The sequence below is a fragment of the Mercenaria mercenaria genome, chromosome 4 (genome assembly GCF_021730395.1).
Source record: "Mercenaria mercenaria strain notata chromosome 4, MADL_Memer_1, whole genome shotgun sequence".
NCBI classification, from domain to species: domain Eukaryota; kingdom Metazoa; phylum Mollusca; class Bivalvia; order Venerida; family Veneridae; genus Mercenaria; species Mercenaria mercenaria.
Genome location: NC_069364.1, coordinates 1250985 through 1268941, shown reverse-complemented (window position 1 = coordinate 1268941; position 17957 = coordinate 1250985). Strand labels below are relative to the sequence as shown.

The window sequence follows — 17957 nt, the reverse complement described above, 5'->3', positions numbered from 1 at the left end:
AATCCAAAAAAGTAATATATCTGGCAAACCTACTACTCAAATACAAGTAAAGGTTTTGTCAAGATTCTTAAGGGGTTGCCCGGGCCATGACTACTTAATATAAGGTTTCACCAGAGGTTTTCATCTTGGTTACACTGGTCCTCATCACTCTTCTTCAAGCTCAAACCTCAAACCTCCTTTTTCTGAAAGACCTTTTCCTAACCTTCATGTCAGTCCCATTGGGTTAGTTCCTAAGAAAACGGCCGGGAAATTTCGCTTGATTCATCATTTAAGTCATCCAAAAGGTAACTCCATTAATGACCACATAGACTCAAACTTGGCAACTGTCAAATATGCTTCCTTTGACAACGCAGTCACAGCGTCTACAACATGGCCCAGGTAGCTATTTCGCAAAAACCGATATAAAGAATGCCTTCCGGTTAATTCCGATACATCCAAGTGATCATGACCTGTTAGGCATCACATTTCAAGGAAAATACTACTATGATACATGCCTTCCAATGGGGTCCTCCAGTTCCTGTGCCATTTTTTAGGCTTTCAGCACATCTCTACATTGAATTGCTTCATATAGACTTAATATCCCTAGCAAAGTTCATATCGTAGATGATTTCCTTTTCATAGGTCACAACTTTCTCAAATACCAGGGATACCTCCAACAATTCCTACAACTTTGCCAGGTTATAGGAGTTCCCATTAAACAAGAAAAAACAGAGTCGGCCAGGCAGATTATAACCTTCATGGGTTTAGAACTTGACTCAATCGCGATGGAGGCCCGTCTTCCTCCAGACAAACTTAGGAAGCTGCAGTCACTTTTAACACATCATTTAGGTTGTAGGAAAATAACCCTCAAGGAACTGCAATCTTTAATTGGCCTCCTGAACTTCTGTTGTTCGGTGGTAGTCCCGGGCCGCTGTTTCTTACGTAGGTTAATTGACCTCACAATGAAAGGTTCTAAAACCTGCCACCATACAACACTTTCTGCTGAGAGTAGACGAGATCTCAAGACCTGGAACCTGTTTGCACAACATTTCAATGGCAAAACTCTGCTACTACACCAACGTTGGGTATCGTCTCCCACATTACACCTGCATACTGATGCTGCTGGCTCTCTTGGTTTTGGAGCTATTTTTAAAACACGTTGGTTTAATGGGGTATGGCCAACACAGTTGGCATCTTTCCACATAACATTCAAAGAGCTTTTCCCAATAGTGTTAGCACTAGAAATATGGGGCCCCTTTTTGAGTAACAGTTGCATTGTCCTACACTCTGATGATTATTCAGTTGTGCACATTATCAACAAACAGTCTTGCAAAGGCTCGATAATTATGAAGTTAGTACAGCGCTTAGTCTTAGCATGTATGCAACATAATGTTTTGATCCATGCCAAACATATACCAGGAAAGGCTAATGTGTTACCAGATCTCCTTTCACGTTTACAGGTAAAACAGTTCCATCAAATGGCACCTCACATGGACGCTCAACCCACCAAAATACCTGACAAGTTGCTGCTTCTGCACTGAATAGATCGGTTCTACGTATACTACACAAGTCCCTTGCTCCTTCCACACAAAATAGTTACCAAACAATATATACATTTTCATAATACTTACTACCCAAACCATGAGTTACTTCCCATTCCAGTATACAAAATGGCACAATTTATTGCGGTTTGCCTTGATATGGGTCGCAAACCAGCAACGATCACAACCCTGGTATCAGCCCTATCATATTTCCATCAGCTAAAACCGTTGAAAAATCCAACCAAGTCTTTCATAATTCAAAAACTACTTTACAGTATTCGGAAAGTAAAGGTCACGGATAAACGTCAAGGTTTTACACCCCCTTTGCTAAGAGCATTAATTCAATCACTGCCCAAGTTTACAACAAGTCCGTTTAACTTGTTACTGTTAAGAACAATGTTTCTAGTAGCATTCTATGCTTTACTTCGCCTAGGGGAAATTTCCACAACAAAAACCGGGGCTGCCAATGTAATAAAACTAAAAAATGTCATATTTTCATATGACAACTCAAAAGTTACAAGTGCCTCCTTAAAACTCACACACTTCAAACATTCCAGAGGTTAGACAACCACGATAGTACTTTACCGTTCAAAACGCCGTTCTCTATGTCCAGTGCGGGCCTTGAAGAAGTATGTAAATACCATCTCAACCCGGAAGGGTCCTTTATTCCGATTTAGCTGCGGTCGTCCAGTTACTTCATCTTTCTTCCGACGCATTCTAAAATTATGTGTAGAAGATTGTCGGCTTGACCCAACTAAGTACACAACACACTTATTCCGTACTGGTGGGGCAACTTTGGCCCATGACATGCATTTCTCCAATACGCAAATTCAACGGTTAGGTCGTTGGTCGTCACAAGCTTACACAAAATACATACGTCCAAACCTCACAAGCAGTCCTATATAATTGCCATATAATAAAGTGTTTCAGAGGTCACATTGTGTCTTGACGTGAAGAATCAGCAACAATTTTAAGGGGTATTTCAAGGCTTACCACTAAGTAGGTTTGTTCTCTTCCTTGACTGTCTGAGATAGCAAGACGTAACATATATTTTAGTTGTTCGTTTTAGTGTCATGGCTGTGACAGTGAGGGAATTTTGGACGGCTAGATCTATACGATATCAATATGTTGAATGAACCGTTCTGTACAAGAGGAATTCTAGATGTTTGACTCGATTGGCTGAGGCGACGAGCTAACTTTCTTGCTTTTTCATTTGCTGACTAAGGGTTATTTTTATTTCGTATTGCTTGACTGACTGGGACAGCAAGCTTAATGTTTTAGTATGTTTTTTGTTGTTGTTTTATATATTGCTCGACTGACTGAGGCGGTGAGCTTTGAATATATTCCAAGTGACAATTTTAAGCTGCAAGTTTAGATGTTATATTGTTTCCGACGTGTCTATTTTGCTCGACTGACTGAGGCGGCGAGCTTAGAATGTATTCCAAGTGACAATTTTAAGCAGCAAGTTCGATGTTATATTGTTTGCAACGAGTCTATTTTGCTCGACTGACTGAGGCAGCGAGCTTAGATTATATGCCAAGTGACACTTTTAAGGAGCAAATTTAGATGTTATATTGTTTATATCGTTTATGACGTGTCTATTTTGCTCGACTGTCTGAGGCGGCGAGCTTTATAGTCTTTTATAATTGCTCGACTGGCTGAAGCAGCGAGCTAAGGTGTTTGAAATATAATTTTGTATAAATTTCTAAACAGAGACAATTACCTTCTTGTAGGCAGTAGCTACGGTTTTACTCTTAATACTGAATAAGGTTTATGTTAAGCTTTGCTTGATTAGTAACTGTCATTTGAACGAAACTGTTACTACCTTTGTGTTTATGTAAATTTCTTGCCATTGTTTTGCATAATATTAATAGACATACTACAGTCATTTATTAATGTGTTTAATAGTTTTCTGGACACCCTATAATTTTTGCAGGTATGACTTATCTGTCTTAGGCGGCAAACATTCGCAATTCACCTTTATAATTTTCTTACTATGGTTACACATGCACCTCATATACTGGTTATGGAAAGTTAAAATGCCACTCGAGCATGTGTCCCTGTGTTTCTTGGCGGCATCCCAGGTCACCAGTTCCCTGGTCTTTTGTGGCGGTATATTTCGCCCAGATATGTAAAAATATATATTTGTTAATATATTTTTGGCAAAATAAATATTGCCCTTTTTCTGTCAACACTTAGTTCACTCTTATATTTTCCCATACATAGTCCTTAGGGCCAGTGCTTCGTGGTGAACAGATGCACATAAAAATAATATCAGTTATCTGTAGGACGATAAGTAGGTACTTAGCAGGCGACATACAGATATATTACCGGCTATAACAAGAAAAATATTCATATTTCAATAAGTTGTTCATTCTCCAGATAGAAGGGAATCAGTGCTCATTTGTGGTCAGAGTTGTAATAGACACTGTTGTGATAACTACATTATAACATGAATTGAAGTCTAAACTTCTGGTTGATTCCTCCAAAATTTTAGAATTTTAGATTCGTGGTTGTAAGTCACTGCCATCTGTCAGAAGTTGCGTTGTTGTGTAGAGTCTGTCATGATAACTCTGTTGATTCATGGGAGACAACCTCTGAGGCATTTCAGTTTGATACGGTGTTGTCCCTTTTCTTTTGCCAAGTGGGAATTTAAAAAATGAAAAAAAAAAACAGAGATAAAGAAAGCTATTTTCAAAAGTGATCAAGTCTATGAACAGACTGTTATAATATGTTTAAAATTGTCATACTGTTAATTCTTGTTGTCCAGTCCAAACATTTTTCTACAGACAAAAGTTATTGTTTTGTGTCAGCAAGCCATCAGAACAAGTTGAATAACAGTAATTAGCACATTATATTCTTTCAGTCTGTGTTGCCTGTAAATTATAGATGAATCTATTGCCATATGGTGCAGTGTGTGCACTTTGTAATGCACATATTTGGTTTAGTTTCAAGTAAAAACGGAGATATTTTGATCTTATTGAAGGTTATTTGGTTGCAAAAACGAAAAATCACAAAGAAGCAAAAGCAATTGGTCCATTGTTTGTTTATACCAGGATATTTCAATTGAAATTTGTATCGTATTTATACAAACAAATTGGACTTGTAAGAAAATATAAGGGCAGAAGATGGGCAATAGGGTACTTTGTTCTGTAAGAGGGGCAGGCCTTGGAAAAATAGCCCGATACTGGGATGAAGACTTTTTGAAGATTTTTTGGGGGGAAACTGCATGATTTGAAAGAAATTATCATAAGCAAAGATGCCTGTTAACAACTTTTGCTGTGGAAGGGGAAGCCCTGGGAATGGTTGATGTGGGAGAGGAGTGGTAGGGTGGTTAGCAGTACAGATACATACAGATACTAACAGACAGACAGAAACATTAGCCAAGACCTTCCCTACTTCTGTTGTAATGTGATATTAGCTGCTTTTTACATGTGGGTCTCGAGGGAGCAGATCTCCCTTCCTTTCCCCAGTTGTTACACATGCCAAAAAAAGACAAAAATCTTTGATTTCATAATAATTATAAAGCTCTTAAAATTAAAGATCTATTATGAGTTCAGAAAAAAAAACCAAAAAGGGAATTTTGTCCAACTTAACCAAATTAGGCAGTGGAGAGTATGTCTCTGTCATAGTAAGACAAATTGGCTACTATGTTATTTGCAATTTGTGTTACAGCTTTCAAAAATTTGGTTTGAAAAACTGACAATTTTATATCTTCCAGATGATGAATCTGTGTTTATTCAGCAAGTTTAAAAGAATAAATTATTCGCTTGACCTATTAGCCGAGACCAAAACCTCACTGTACTAGAAGGGGTCTATTGTTACGGTTGTCACAAATTAAATATAAAAACGTATAAGGGGAATAATCGCCTGTGTTGCTTTGCGGTCTAAATCATTTGTATGAATGGGGTTATCCGAAATATAATTATTGGGTAGTTTACGGCTTTATAGAAGTACCTCATGGAATTTAAATTGACAGGTAGGGATAGGTTATGTACATTTGAATAAGTGGCGATTGATTTTACAGTGTTATTTATGATAGATTTTATAACTGTTTCAATGGCTTGTATGTTTTTCATATCATTCCAGCTGTAGGTCTGACATTAATCTTTTGCATAGTGTGCAAACAAAAATGCAAAAATATGTATTCTGTATTTAGAAAAACAAACAGAGTAACTGTGTTTGATTTATTAGATTCGAGGTATTGAGCCTGTATATGAATGACAAGGCAAATATAAGGTATTCTCAATAATGTGATTTCCACATTCCTTGTCTGGTACGGGTTACATGGTTTGCAAAAGAATATCGAAATAGCTTATGAGAATACATTTGGCTGCGATTAATTCTTTTTGAAAATGTCCATGGAATGTTTATAATTATAAATGAATTTTTTTATTCCAAGCTGCTATAGGACCTTCAGTACTACTAAAATTATATTTGTTTTATGTCATAGTGGTCCGAGAGCTCACGGACTTTTTTTGCAACAATTAGGCCAAAAGAAGTTTATATATTTTTGGAAACAATATTTCATATCCTGCATGAAAACCCATTTCTTAAGTGTCAAAGCCTTGACTATCTATATTTTGTTCACTTATGTTTGCGATATGGGAGGTAAAACTCACTTGTAAAAATATTAGGGGGTAGGGTAAAGTTTACGTCTACCAGTTTTTTCACTGATTAATTACAATAACTATCTGATTGTCAGTAAATGCATATTTGTACAACAATGACAGCAATAAGAAATTCATCAAAAAGGACTGAAGGGCAAACTGGATATTCAAGGTCAAAGGTCAGATTCATTTAAAAGTCAAAAAATTGGCATATTTGAAATTTATTTTTATTCTTAAAAAATAGTTTGTTATCATAAGTCACTCATCTTTATTTATGTAATGTATATATATCAGCCAAAATCAGAAATGCAAATCTTATTGCAAAAAGTTAAGGTCAACCCTGAAAATTGAAGGCCAAAGTTCATTTTTATGCAAAAATGTGAAAATTATTACCTTAACTTTTTCTAATGTGTTTAATATATTTTCACATTATTAGTCACTTAAGTTAATTCGTTTTAATGTTTGCATGTCAGGCAAAGTCAGCAGTGCAGATGTAACCCTAAAACTGCCAAGATTAAAGCTAATATCAAGGGTCAAAGGTCAAATTTGTGTGAAAAATCGCATAAATAGCTTCCTGTTGAAAATATAACAGATATATTTTAATCATTATAAGTAATTGCTCGTGGTTTATTTCAAAGTATATATGTCTCACAATATCAGTAATAAAGATATCGTCTAAAATCAGACAGGTTCAAATATAATATTAAGGGTCAAAGGTCATTTTCAAGTAAAAGAATGAAAAAAAGCTCTTTAACTTTTTTCTTTATTAACAATATCTTGTCGATCTAGTCAATGATATCAGTTCATTTTAATGTATAAATGTTAGGCGATGTCTGGTATACACCTAAAATTTCAAAACATTCAAGTTCAACCATGATATGAAAGGTCAAAGGTCAAAAAGTGAATAAAATGTTGCAATAATATCACCTATTTGTAATATTTTTTATTGTTTAAAAGTATTTGTTTTGTCATTTCAGTAACTGATCGTTGTTCATTTTACTGTAAATATGTCAGACGATGTCATGGAAGAGAAATAAGTCAAGGTCAAATCTGGTATTAAGGGTCAGGGGTCATTTTTGTGCAAAAGATCAAAATGTAGCATACTTACTCATTACTTTGTTCAAAAACAGCATGTTGTTATATTTCACTGTTAGAAATTTATTTTAATGTATACATGTCAAGCAAGGTCAGCAATGTAGGTTTTATCCTAATAAGTCAAAGTCAGCCCTTTCTATCAAAGGTCAAAGGTCAAAGTTGTGTGAAAATTCGCAAAAACAGCATTTTTGCAATGATTTTTCTTTATTGCTTTAGGGTATTTTTGTCAACACTAGTAACTGATCATTATTCATTTTAAAGTTTATATAACAGGTGATATCATTCTTCTTTAATTATAAAAAAAATCAGTCATTGTCAAACCTGACATTAATGGTCAAAGGAGAGGGTCTTCAAGAAACTTGCCATTAGGAAACAATTGCTTGAACAGGATGGAGAGCAAATGAAAAGATCCTACGGCATGTCTACACAGGTACCGTACGGTCCATAGCAGAGTACGCAGTCACCTCATGGGTAACTGCTTCCAAAACGAGTACAGATAAACTGGACAAGGTTCAAATTTCAGGCCTGAGGATAATTCTCGGGGCAATGAAAACAACTCCAATAAAAGAAATGAAAAATGCATCCAACATTGAGCCATTAGAGACAAGACGAGAGTGCAAGGCCCTTGTGCAGGCAGAGAAGGCAAAGAGACTACCATCATACCCACTCCATTCAAAACTCGAGAGCAGAACTAAGAACAGACTGAAACGACAGAGTCTCAACCATATCGTCAAAGGACTACAGAAAGTAAAAACAGCAGCACTGGATGCAGAGGCAGAGCCGCTTGTGCCCGATGAATGGGTTCATAGACAATATGCTCCAAAGATCAGATTGGAGGTGCCAGGAGTAGAAGAAAAGGGAAAACAACATCAGGCCCACCAACAATCTTTTACGCTAGAAATGATCAATAAGCTATCCAGCACACTCTTGGACCCAAGCATATACCGATGGATCAGCGGAAAAAGCAGTTCATAATGCTGGAAGTGGTGCCTACATCAAATTCTCTCACACTCTCTCATCCAGTCGGCAAGAGATTCTCAAACTTTAGAGCCGAGACGCAAGCCCCCACTTCGGCCACACCCCAACTGTATGAGCGAGGAGAAAATGGACAAAATATTGTTTTCCTGACAGACTCCAAGTGAGCTCTTCAGACTCTCTCAGCAGGTCCATCAGACATCTTAACGACACAGCTGCTGGAAATGTGGGCATAGCCGGAGATGAAGCTGCGGACAAACTTGCAAAGGAAGCAACCAAGCAAATACAGTCCCAAACCTCCAACTTCATACAGATAATCTCAGATTCTGCGGAAGAACAGATTTGCGTCAGACTGGAAGAACATAAATGATGGAGGCTACCTGCCAAATCATGACAGTCTGCACAAGCTAATCAGGCACAGCCAAACAACTTTCCTCCGTCAGCGCACTGGACACTGTGGCCTGAGAAAATGCCAGTGCGGATCAGTGGAACAAATACCATTCCACATCCTGCAGAGCGGTTTCTATCTGGGAGAAGTTCGCGAGAAAGTTTAGCCCACAGACATCCCAAATGTGACCAAGCTGTGGGGAGATACCAGCGACCTGCAGAAGCGGAGCAGTTCACTGCCGCATCTAGTGTCAAAGCAATGCCTATCTATATTTTGTTCTCGAAATTTGATGTAGGCACCACTCTCAGCTTTATGAACTGCTTTTTCCACTGATCCATCGGTATATGCTTGGATCCAAGAGTGTGCTGGATAGCGGTCATTGATCATTTCTAACGTAAGAGATTGTTGGTGAGCCTGATATTGTTTTCCCTTTTCTTCTACTCCTGGCACCTCCAATCTGATCTTTGGAGCACATTGTCTAGGAACCCATTCATCGGGCACAAGCGGCTCTGCCTCTGCGTCTAGTGCTGCTGCCTTCCTTTCTGCAGTTCTTTGACGATACGGTTGAGATTCTGTCGTTTCAGACTGTTCTTGGTTCTGCTCTTGAGTTTTGAGTGGAGTGGGCGTGATGGTAGTCTCTTTGCCTTCTCTGCCTGCACAAGGGCTTTGTACTCTCGTCTTGACTCTAATGGCTCAAGGTTGGCTGTCTTTTCCATTTCTTATTTTGGAGTTGTTTTCATTGCTCCGAAAATTATCCTCAGGCCTGAATTTTGAACCTTGTCCAGTTTATCTGTACTGGTTTTGGAAGAAGTTACCCCTGAGGTGGATGCGTACTATGCTATGGGCCGTACGGTGCCTGTGTAGACTTAACGTAGGATCTATTCATTTGCTCCCGTACTTGTTAAAGCCTTAATGGCGATTTCTTGAAGACCCTCTCCTTTCACCTTTAATGTCAGGTTTGACCTTGACTAATTTTTCATAATCAAGGAAGAATGATATCATCTGTTATATGCTCTTTAAAATGAATAATGATCAGTTACCAGTGTTGACAAAAAATACTTAATACAATGAAAAAAAATCATTGCAAAAATGCTGGTTTTTTTTGCGAATTTTCACACAAATTACACCTTTGACCTTTGATAAAACGGTTGGCTTTGACTTTTTAGGATAAAACCTACATTGCTGACCTTGCTTGACATGTATAACATTAAAATAAATTGCTAGAAGTGAATTATAACAACAAGCTATTTTTGAAAAAAGTAATGAGTAAGTATGCTACATTTTGATCTTTTACACAAAAATGACCCCTGATCTTTAATACCAGGTTTGACCTTGACATATTTTCTCTTCCATGACATCGTCTGATATATATACAGTAAAATGAACAACGATCTGAAATGACAAAACAAATACTTTTAAACAATAAAAATATATTATTGCAACATTTTACTCACTTTTTGACCTTTGACCTTTCGTATTATGAATGACCTTGAATGTTTTGAAACTATATGTGCATACCAGACATCGCCTAACATTTATACATTAAAATGAACTGATATCATTGACTAATATCGACAAGATATTGTTAATAAAGAAAAAGGTTAAAGAGCTGTTTTTTCACTCTTTTACTTGAAAATGACCTTTGACCCTTAATATTACATTTGAACCTGTCTGATTTTAGACGATATCTTTATTACTGATATTGTGAGACATACATACATTAAAATAAATCACGAGCAATTACTTATAATGATTAATATATGTCTGTTATTTTTCAAACAGGAAGCTATTTATGCGATTGTTCACACAAATTTGACCTTTGACCCTTGATATTAGCTTTAATCTTGGCAGTTTTAGGGTTACATCTGCACTGCTGACTTTGCCTGACATACAAACATTAAAACGAATTAACATCAGTGACTAATAATGTGAAAACATATTAAACACATTAGAAAAAGTTAAGGTAATAATTTTCACATTTTTGCCTAAAAATGAAATTTGACCTTCAGTTATCAGGGTTGACCTTAACTTTTTGCAATAAGATTTGCATTTCTGATTTTGGCTGATATACACACATTACGTAAATAAAGATGAGTGACTTATGATAACAAACTATTATTTAAGAATAAAAATAAATTTCAAATATGCCAATTTTTGTGATTTTTAAATGAATCTGACCTTTGACCTTGAATATCCAGTTTGCCCTTCAGTCCTTTTAGATGAATTTCTTATTGCTGTCATTGTTTGGCATATATGCATTTTTTGACAGTAATTAATCAGTGAAAAAACTGGTAGACGTAAACTTTACCCTACCCCCTAATATTTTTACAAGTGAGTTTTACCTCCCCTATCACAAACATAAGTGAACAAAATATAGATAGGCACGGCTTTGACACTTAAGAAATGGGTTTTCATGCAGGATATGAAATATTGTTTCCAAAAATGTATAAACTTCTTTTGGCCTCAATTGTTGCAATAAAAGTCCGTGAGCTCTCGGACCATAGCCTATCACTAGAGTTTTATACATCGTTAAACCTAGTGTGCATTTTCTGCTGTCAAATTATGTCTCCCCCCTTATATATTGTTATTACCCTGTCCGTTTGTCCGTCCGTACGTCACACTTCATTTCCGATCAATAACTGGAGAACCATTTGATCTAGAATCTTCAAACTTCATAGGGTTGTAGGGCTGCTGGAGTAGACAATCTCTATTGTTTTTGGGGTCACTCCGTCAAAGGTCAAGGTCACAGGGGCCTGAACATTGAAAACCATTTCCGATCAATAACTAGAAAACCACTTGACCCAGAATGTTGAAACTTCATAGGATGATTGGTCATGTAGAGTAAATGATACCTATCGTTTTTGGGATTACTCCGTCAAAGGTCAAGGTCACAGGGGCCTGAACATTGAAAACCATTTCTGATCAATAACTTGAGTACCACTTGACCCAGAATATTGAAACTTCATAGGATGATTGGTCATGCAGAGTAGATGATCCTTGTTGATTTTGGGATCACATTGTTAAAGGTCAAGGTCACAGGGGCCTGAACATTGAAAACCATTTCCGGTCAGTAACTTGAGAACCATTTGACCCAGAATGTTGAAACTTAATAGGATAATTGGTCATGCAGAGTAGATGACCCCTATCGATTTGGGGTCACTCTGTTAAAGGTCAAGGTCACAGTATGTTTGTTTGTTTGTTTGTTTTGGGTTTAACGCAGTTTTTCAACAGTATTTCAGTCATGTAACGGCGGGCAGTTAACCTAACCAGTGTTCCTGGATTCTGTACCAGTACAAACCTGTTCTCCGCAAGTAACTGCCAACTTCCCCACATGAACCAGAGGTTGAGGACTAATGATTTCAGACACAATGTCGTTTATCAAATAGTCACGGAGAACATACGCCCCGCCCGAGGATCGAACTCACGACCCCGCGATCCGTAGACCAACGCTCTTACCTACTGAGCTAAGCGGGCGGGCTTTCCAAGGTCACAGGGACCTGAACATCGAAAACCGTTTCCGATCAATAACTTGAGAACCTCTCAACCCAGAATGTTGAAACTTTATAGGATGATTGAATATGCAGATGCAGAGTAGATGACCCTATCGATTTGGGGTCACTCTGTTAAATGTCAAGGTCACAAGGAGCTGAACATGGAAAACCGTTTTCGATCAATAACTTTAGAACCTCTCAACTCAGAATGTTGAAACTTTATAGGATGATTGAACATGCAGAGTATATGACCCCTATCGATTTTGGGGTCACTCTGTTAAAGGTCAAGGTCACAGGAGCCTGAACATGGAAAACAATTTCCGATCAATAACTTGAGAACCACTTGACCCAGAATGTTGAAACTTCATAGGATGATTAAACATGCAGAGTAGATGACCCCTATCGATTTTTAGGTCAGTCTATTAAAGGTCAAGGTCACAGGGGCCTGGTCATGTAAAATCATTTCCGGAAAAAACTTGAGAACCATTTGACCTAGAATGTTGAAACTTAATAGGATAATTGGACATGCAGAATAGATGACCCCTATTTATTTTGGGGGTCACTTGATCAAAGGTCAAGGTCACAGGAGCCTGAACATTGACTTGAGAACCACTAGGCCAAGAGTGTTGAAACTTAGCGGGATGACTGGACATGCCAAGTAGATAACCCCTATTGCAGTGTCTCTTTGACTTTCGCTCCTGACTCCTATTGACTTCTTGCCTATAGGACTTTGCACTGACAAAAGAAATTTCTTGTTTTATCTATTTGTACAATTACAGGCATTAACCTTTAGCCTGATGGCAGCAAGCGATTCTGCCTTTGCGACCATAGTAGACCAAGATCAGCCTGATCACGGTCTGCACTGTTTGCTATCCAGTCAGTAAATTTTCAGTGAATAATAAATGGTATTGCTCAAATTGAATGATGGACCATTTTAGTCCATTTTAGAAATTTTGCAGGGTGAAGGTTCAAGACTGTTTTCTCAGTTTCAAAAAAAACTTCTTGACGTCAGAAATTGGGCCCCTTTAAATACACAGTAAAATCATGCCTTCAGAGCTAATTTAGTTTTATGTTTGTCTTTTTGTTTTTATTGTTTTGTTATATTTTCTTTAATAAAAGAATAAACCACAGCCAAATTTGCTAACTGTTCAACCTTGTTTGATTTTGAGCTAAGGTTAAGAAGAAATGGTACATTAGGTTTTAAGTCTGGACCCTGTTCACCCTTAAGGGCCTCCTTAGGCCGATTTGTAGATTGATTAACCAAATTTAGCAGATATAGATGTAATATGGTAAGAAAATCGCGACAACTAAACAGTGCCCTCCTACGAATTTCAGCTATGATTTATAGGTTTATAAAGACACCTGGGGGCTAATGTTAAGTAATTTATACCTATCTCAATAAGGTGATCGAGACTTTAAAATCAATTGAATCAATAGATAAAGTGCGCAGTGGTTAAACTGTTTAATTCATTTCTTTAATTTGATAGCCTGGGAAATAAAAACATTGAACAGTTGAAATTATAGTATATTTACTTAGACAATTAAATGCTCTAGTTTTAAAAAAATATGATATACATTTATTCTCTGCTAACTATTCAGTGATGTGGCACATGACATGGTGGTTTTCTTTTTTATCCAAAGGAATCAGAACATTGAGAAAACAAAGTGATTCACATAATTTTCTATAAAGTATTTAATCTTTTCTACAAGACACACTGATACATAGAATTAAAAGCTTTAAGTGTGTATGGCTATTTAATCTAAGCTAAAATTTTAATCAGAATGAAAAGTTGCTTGTTTCTGCAGTTCAGATTATGGGCTCAAACATATTCCTTAGATAAACCCTTTCAAGAGTGAATATGTTTACATTTCAAAAGAATTATTCTAGACAAAGTGGGTTTTTCTTGTTCCATAATCGACAAAGTGTCTTTTTGTTCAATAATCATTTTGATTTTAATGAAAAAAAAACAGCATATCAATAAACTAAAAATGCGCTTATCTTTTAAGATTTGAAAATTGATAAGAGCAGTTTGTTTTGTTATTCTGTTAAATGAAAATAAGATATGTTCAAAAGACTGGTATAGTATTTTGTAATTGTGTAATATATATATTTTGTTACATTATTTTTTGACATTGTTGATTTAATTTATTTAATATACTTAACCGGAATGAAAACTACTTTGTAAGGGAAGTTACCGGTAAATGATTTTAATACAAAGGATTTTCTTGGGTTTTTGTCAAAATAATTGCCAACCCCAATGCATAGAAATTATTGGTCATTTGTAAAGTAGGTGTAGGTCAATTTTGTTTTGTTTGTAGTTTTATTTCATTTGTTTGAATTATGTCATCTTATTTAATTAGTTTTCGATTCTTTGGCGTTTTCAGTTTTTATGTTTATACTTTCAGTTACTACGGTTACGCACAGATGTCGACAGTATGAGCTCTTCGTCAAAGAAGGATGCTGTTACAGCACGTAATAATCCTCCTCCTGGGAACAAGGTAGCAGCGCCACCTACCAGCATGAAGGAATCCAAGTCAGACAATTCAGGTTTCACTACCCCTACCAAGAAGCAAGCACTGGCTGGAAAACCAAAGAACTCGCTTCTCGGAAAACCTGGTGTTGGATCACCATTAAACAGAAACTATTTGAGTAAAAGTCATGAAAACTTAACTACCCACCAAAAACAAAAATTAGGGTCATTGCAGACAAGACCAAAATCAAGTCTTGGATTACCTGAAACAAAAAAGAAAGGTGCTAGTAATAAAGAAAATGTACAGATTAAAGATAAAGAAGGATTTCTTAAACCAAAGCCGCTAAAGCCAAGTATGACCAGTACACCAATGAGGAAAGCATCTAGTCAGCAACAGATTGATACAATGGGTACAGGACAATCAACTAAGAATCTGGCAAGTAATTCAAGCAAAATGAACAATATGAAATGGGCTCATAGCACTCAAAATGTCAGTAAAGAGAAGACAGTGAAAAAGCGAACATCGGCAACTCCAGATGTGATGGCATACAATGCAGAACTGTTAGCAAACTTTGAAAAAGAAAAGAAAAATCAGGATGCAAAGATATCTGAACTGATTCAGTTAGCGGAGAGCCAGAAAATGGACATCGAAAAGTACAAATATGAGATTAAGACATTAAAGGAACAGACTCCTAGTCATGAGTTAGAGGAAGAGGTACAAATTTTACGAACTCAAAATGCAGTATTCAGAGATCAGTTGATAAAACTTGGAGTTCCGATAGAGTCACAAATAACAGACGCAGAGAAGCTTAGCCTGATTCAGAGTCTGAAAGAGGCGGAATGTATGATTACAACTAGTGCGAGTTGTGATAGTATGTCCACTGATGGTCATCCAATCTCCATGATGCCAATGGTGTTAGGGGCTGGTAAGTTTTTTTCTTAATTTTATTTCCCTTATTTTCAGAACATAAAGTTTCGCCATATGACTGGCATCTTACATACACAGAGATCACCCGAGAAGCATTGTTTCAAAAGTTTAAGACTTTAGAGACAAATATTTTCAGAGCCTCCTCTGCCATTCCCAAATGTAGCCAAATGCTACCAATTCAAAGAACTGGCTACAGATTTTTGAAAGTGGCGACAAGAACTGTATTAAAATATGGTCAAATTTTAGCAATGCGGCTTCAATTTCGCAGTTCTCTCAAAATGTGGCTACAACTTTCTGAGGCACAGTGGAGACCCTGATCTTAGCTAGCGAATTGAAATTTATTTGGACAAAAAGTCATGAGAATTTGTGCTGAAATAAAACAAGCAGAGTATTCTAAAGATTATAGAAAACATTTGGACTCCTTCTGTTATTTTATAAGATGAAATAGCCCTGATGAAAGGATGATATAGGCTGCATCTAGTCGGATTAAATAAAAATCAGTTATCTACATTCAGTGTGTGATTGCGTGTTCCACTTTTCCTTCATGTTATCTAAAATTTTATGAAATTATTAAAAGTTTAGAAATACAGACTGCCATTTCTTAAGTTTCTGAATTGAAATTTAGGGCTTCCAACAAACAGGATTTTTTTTATCGTGTTTACAAATCTGTTTTGCAGTTTCAGGTATGAAAAGTTCGCCATCCATAACAATGTCAGAGCCAGATATTTCGTTTGGAGATTACTCACGGAGTTACCCAGACCACTCATCTCTAGATATACATGGCAAATGGGAAACCCGCAGTAAAAGCAGTAATGCTTTAAGCGATATCTCTGTATCAAATCTCACAGAGATAATTCTTCAAATGAAGGAGACTCACTACAGCACCAATGAAGAACTTCAAGCAACTTTACAGGAATTAGGCGATCTGCAAGATGCTGTTAATGAACTTACTGAAGAAAATGAAAGACTTGCAGACGAACGATCAGTATTATTAGAATCTCTTTGTACACAAACTGAAAAGCTAGAACATTGTCGGACACAAATAGAACAGTTAAAATCTTTGTTAATAAGTGCGGAATTACCCGATAAGTCAGACCGATATCAGCATTTGTTGGGACTTCTGAAAGGTGCGCAAGATGAGAGGGAAGAATTTCGAAGAAAACTTCATGCAGCTGTAAGTGATGCCAAAGTACATCAGGGTCACACAGAAGCAGAACGGGAAAAATCAAAGCTTCTGGAGCATAAGATCAGTGCTGTACGATCAGAGAAAGAAAATTTGGAGAAACAGCTGATGAAAATGAAAGAAACCCTAGCAAATGAAAAAATTCAAGTTGCTCATTTTAAAACTCTTCTAGACAATGTGAAAACTAAGGTGCAAGAGTCATACTGTAAAGCTTATGATCAAAGTAATTTAGAAGAGTTATTGCATAATACTAGACAAGAGAAAGATAAACTTGAAGATAGACTTGCGGATGTGCAGCTTTAGCTCATAGTCAGAATGAAGTTACAAAGTTGAAAGTCGTTATTAAAGAAGAAGAGGTTAAAGTTCATAGAAATAATGCAAAGTCCCAGGTGATTGATATGGAGTATAAACTTGAGCTAGTCAAAAAAGATAGATATGACTTCCAACAAGAGCTGGAACATTTACGTGAACATATCGACCAGTTAGAGCAAGATAGTGATAAATATTTCGAGGAGAGAAAAAATTACACGGCTAAAATACAAGAACTTCAAGGAGAGGTAAGTGTAATGAGGCAGTTAAAGGAAGTTGCAGAGGCAGACTTGCAAGAAAACAAATTGAAACATGAAGTTGAAGCAGAAGATTGGAAACTGTTTCAGAAAGATTTGCAGTGTGCTATTAGAATAGCAAATGATTACAGATCAGAGACAGAAGAAGATGTAGAGAAACTGAAATCAGATAATACATCTTTGAAAGAAAAGTGCCAGTCCCTGCAAACAGAAATTGACAAGTTAAAAAGTGAAATTGATGCATATAAGATTCAAGAAAAATCTGGGGCTTTTGGTACTCAGAAATCATCAATTCTTTCATCAGCTGAACTTAAATGTAAAGTAATCAGTACAGTGGATAATAAACTTTTATATTTACGTGAAGGTCGAAGGATAGGGGAGAAAACACAACAGACGCTTTCTGTCAAAAATCTAATACGCTCTATAGATGAACAAGTGAAAAGTGATTGCTCATCAATTCATTCTAGTTCATGTAGTTCGAGAAGAAATTCTGATTCGGAGTCTTCATTGGTTGGCTTAAGAGAATTAATGAAATCATGAAATCCCCTTCGTCGCCTGTTGGTGATCAAGGACTACTGTCTCCAGAAAATGGTACAACTCCATTACGCTCAGTTCTGAAACGTTCAACTTAACGTCCCTCTCCAATGCAGCGACACTCAATGGGTGGTTTACCATTTGATGTATCGAATTCCCCCAAGTGAATCACCGAAGTCTTCTCCACCAATCTCGA

General features: G+C 36.7%; 1 pseudogene; it reads left to right on the top strand.

Moving 5' to 3' along the window:
• Positions 1-17957, top strand: part of LOC123552585 (cytospin-A-like) — a 51155-nt pseudogene that overhangs the window by 22483 nt on the left and 10715 nt on the right.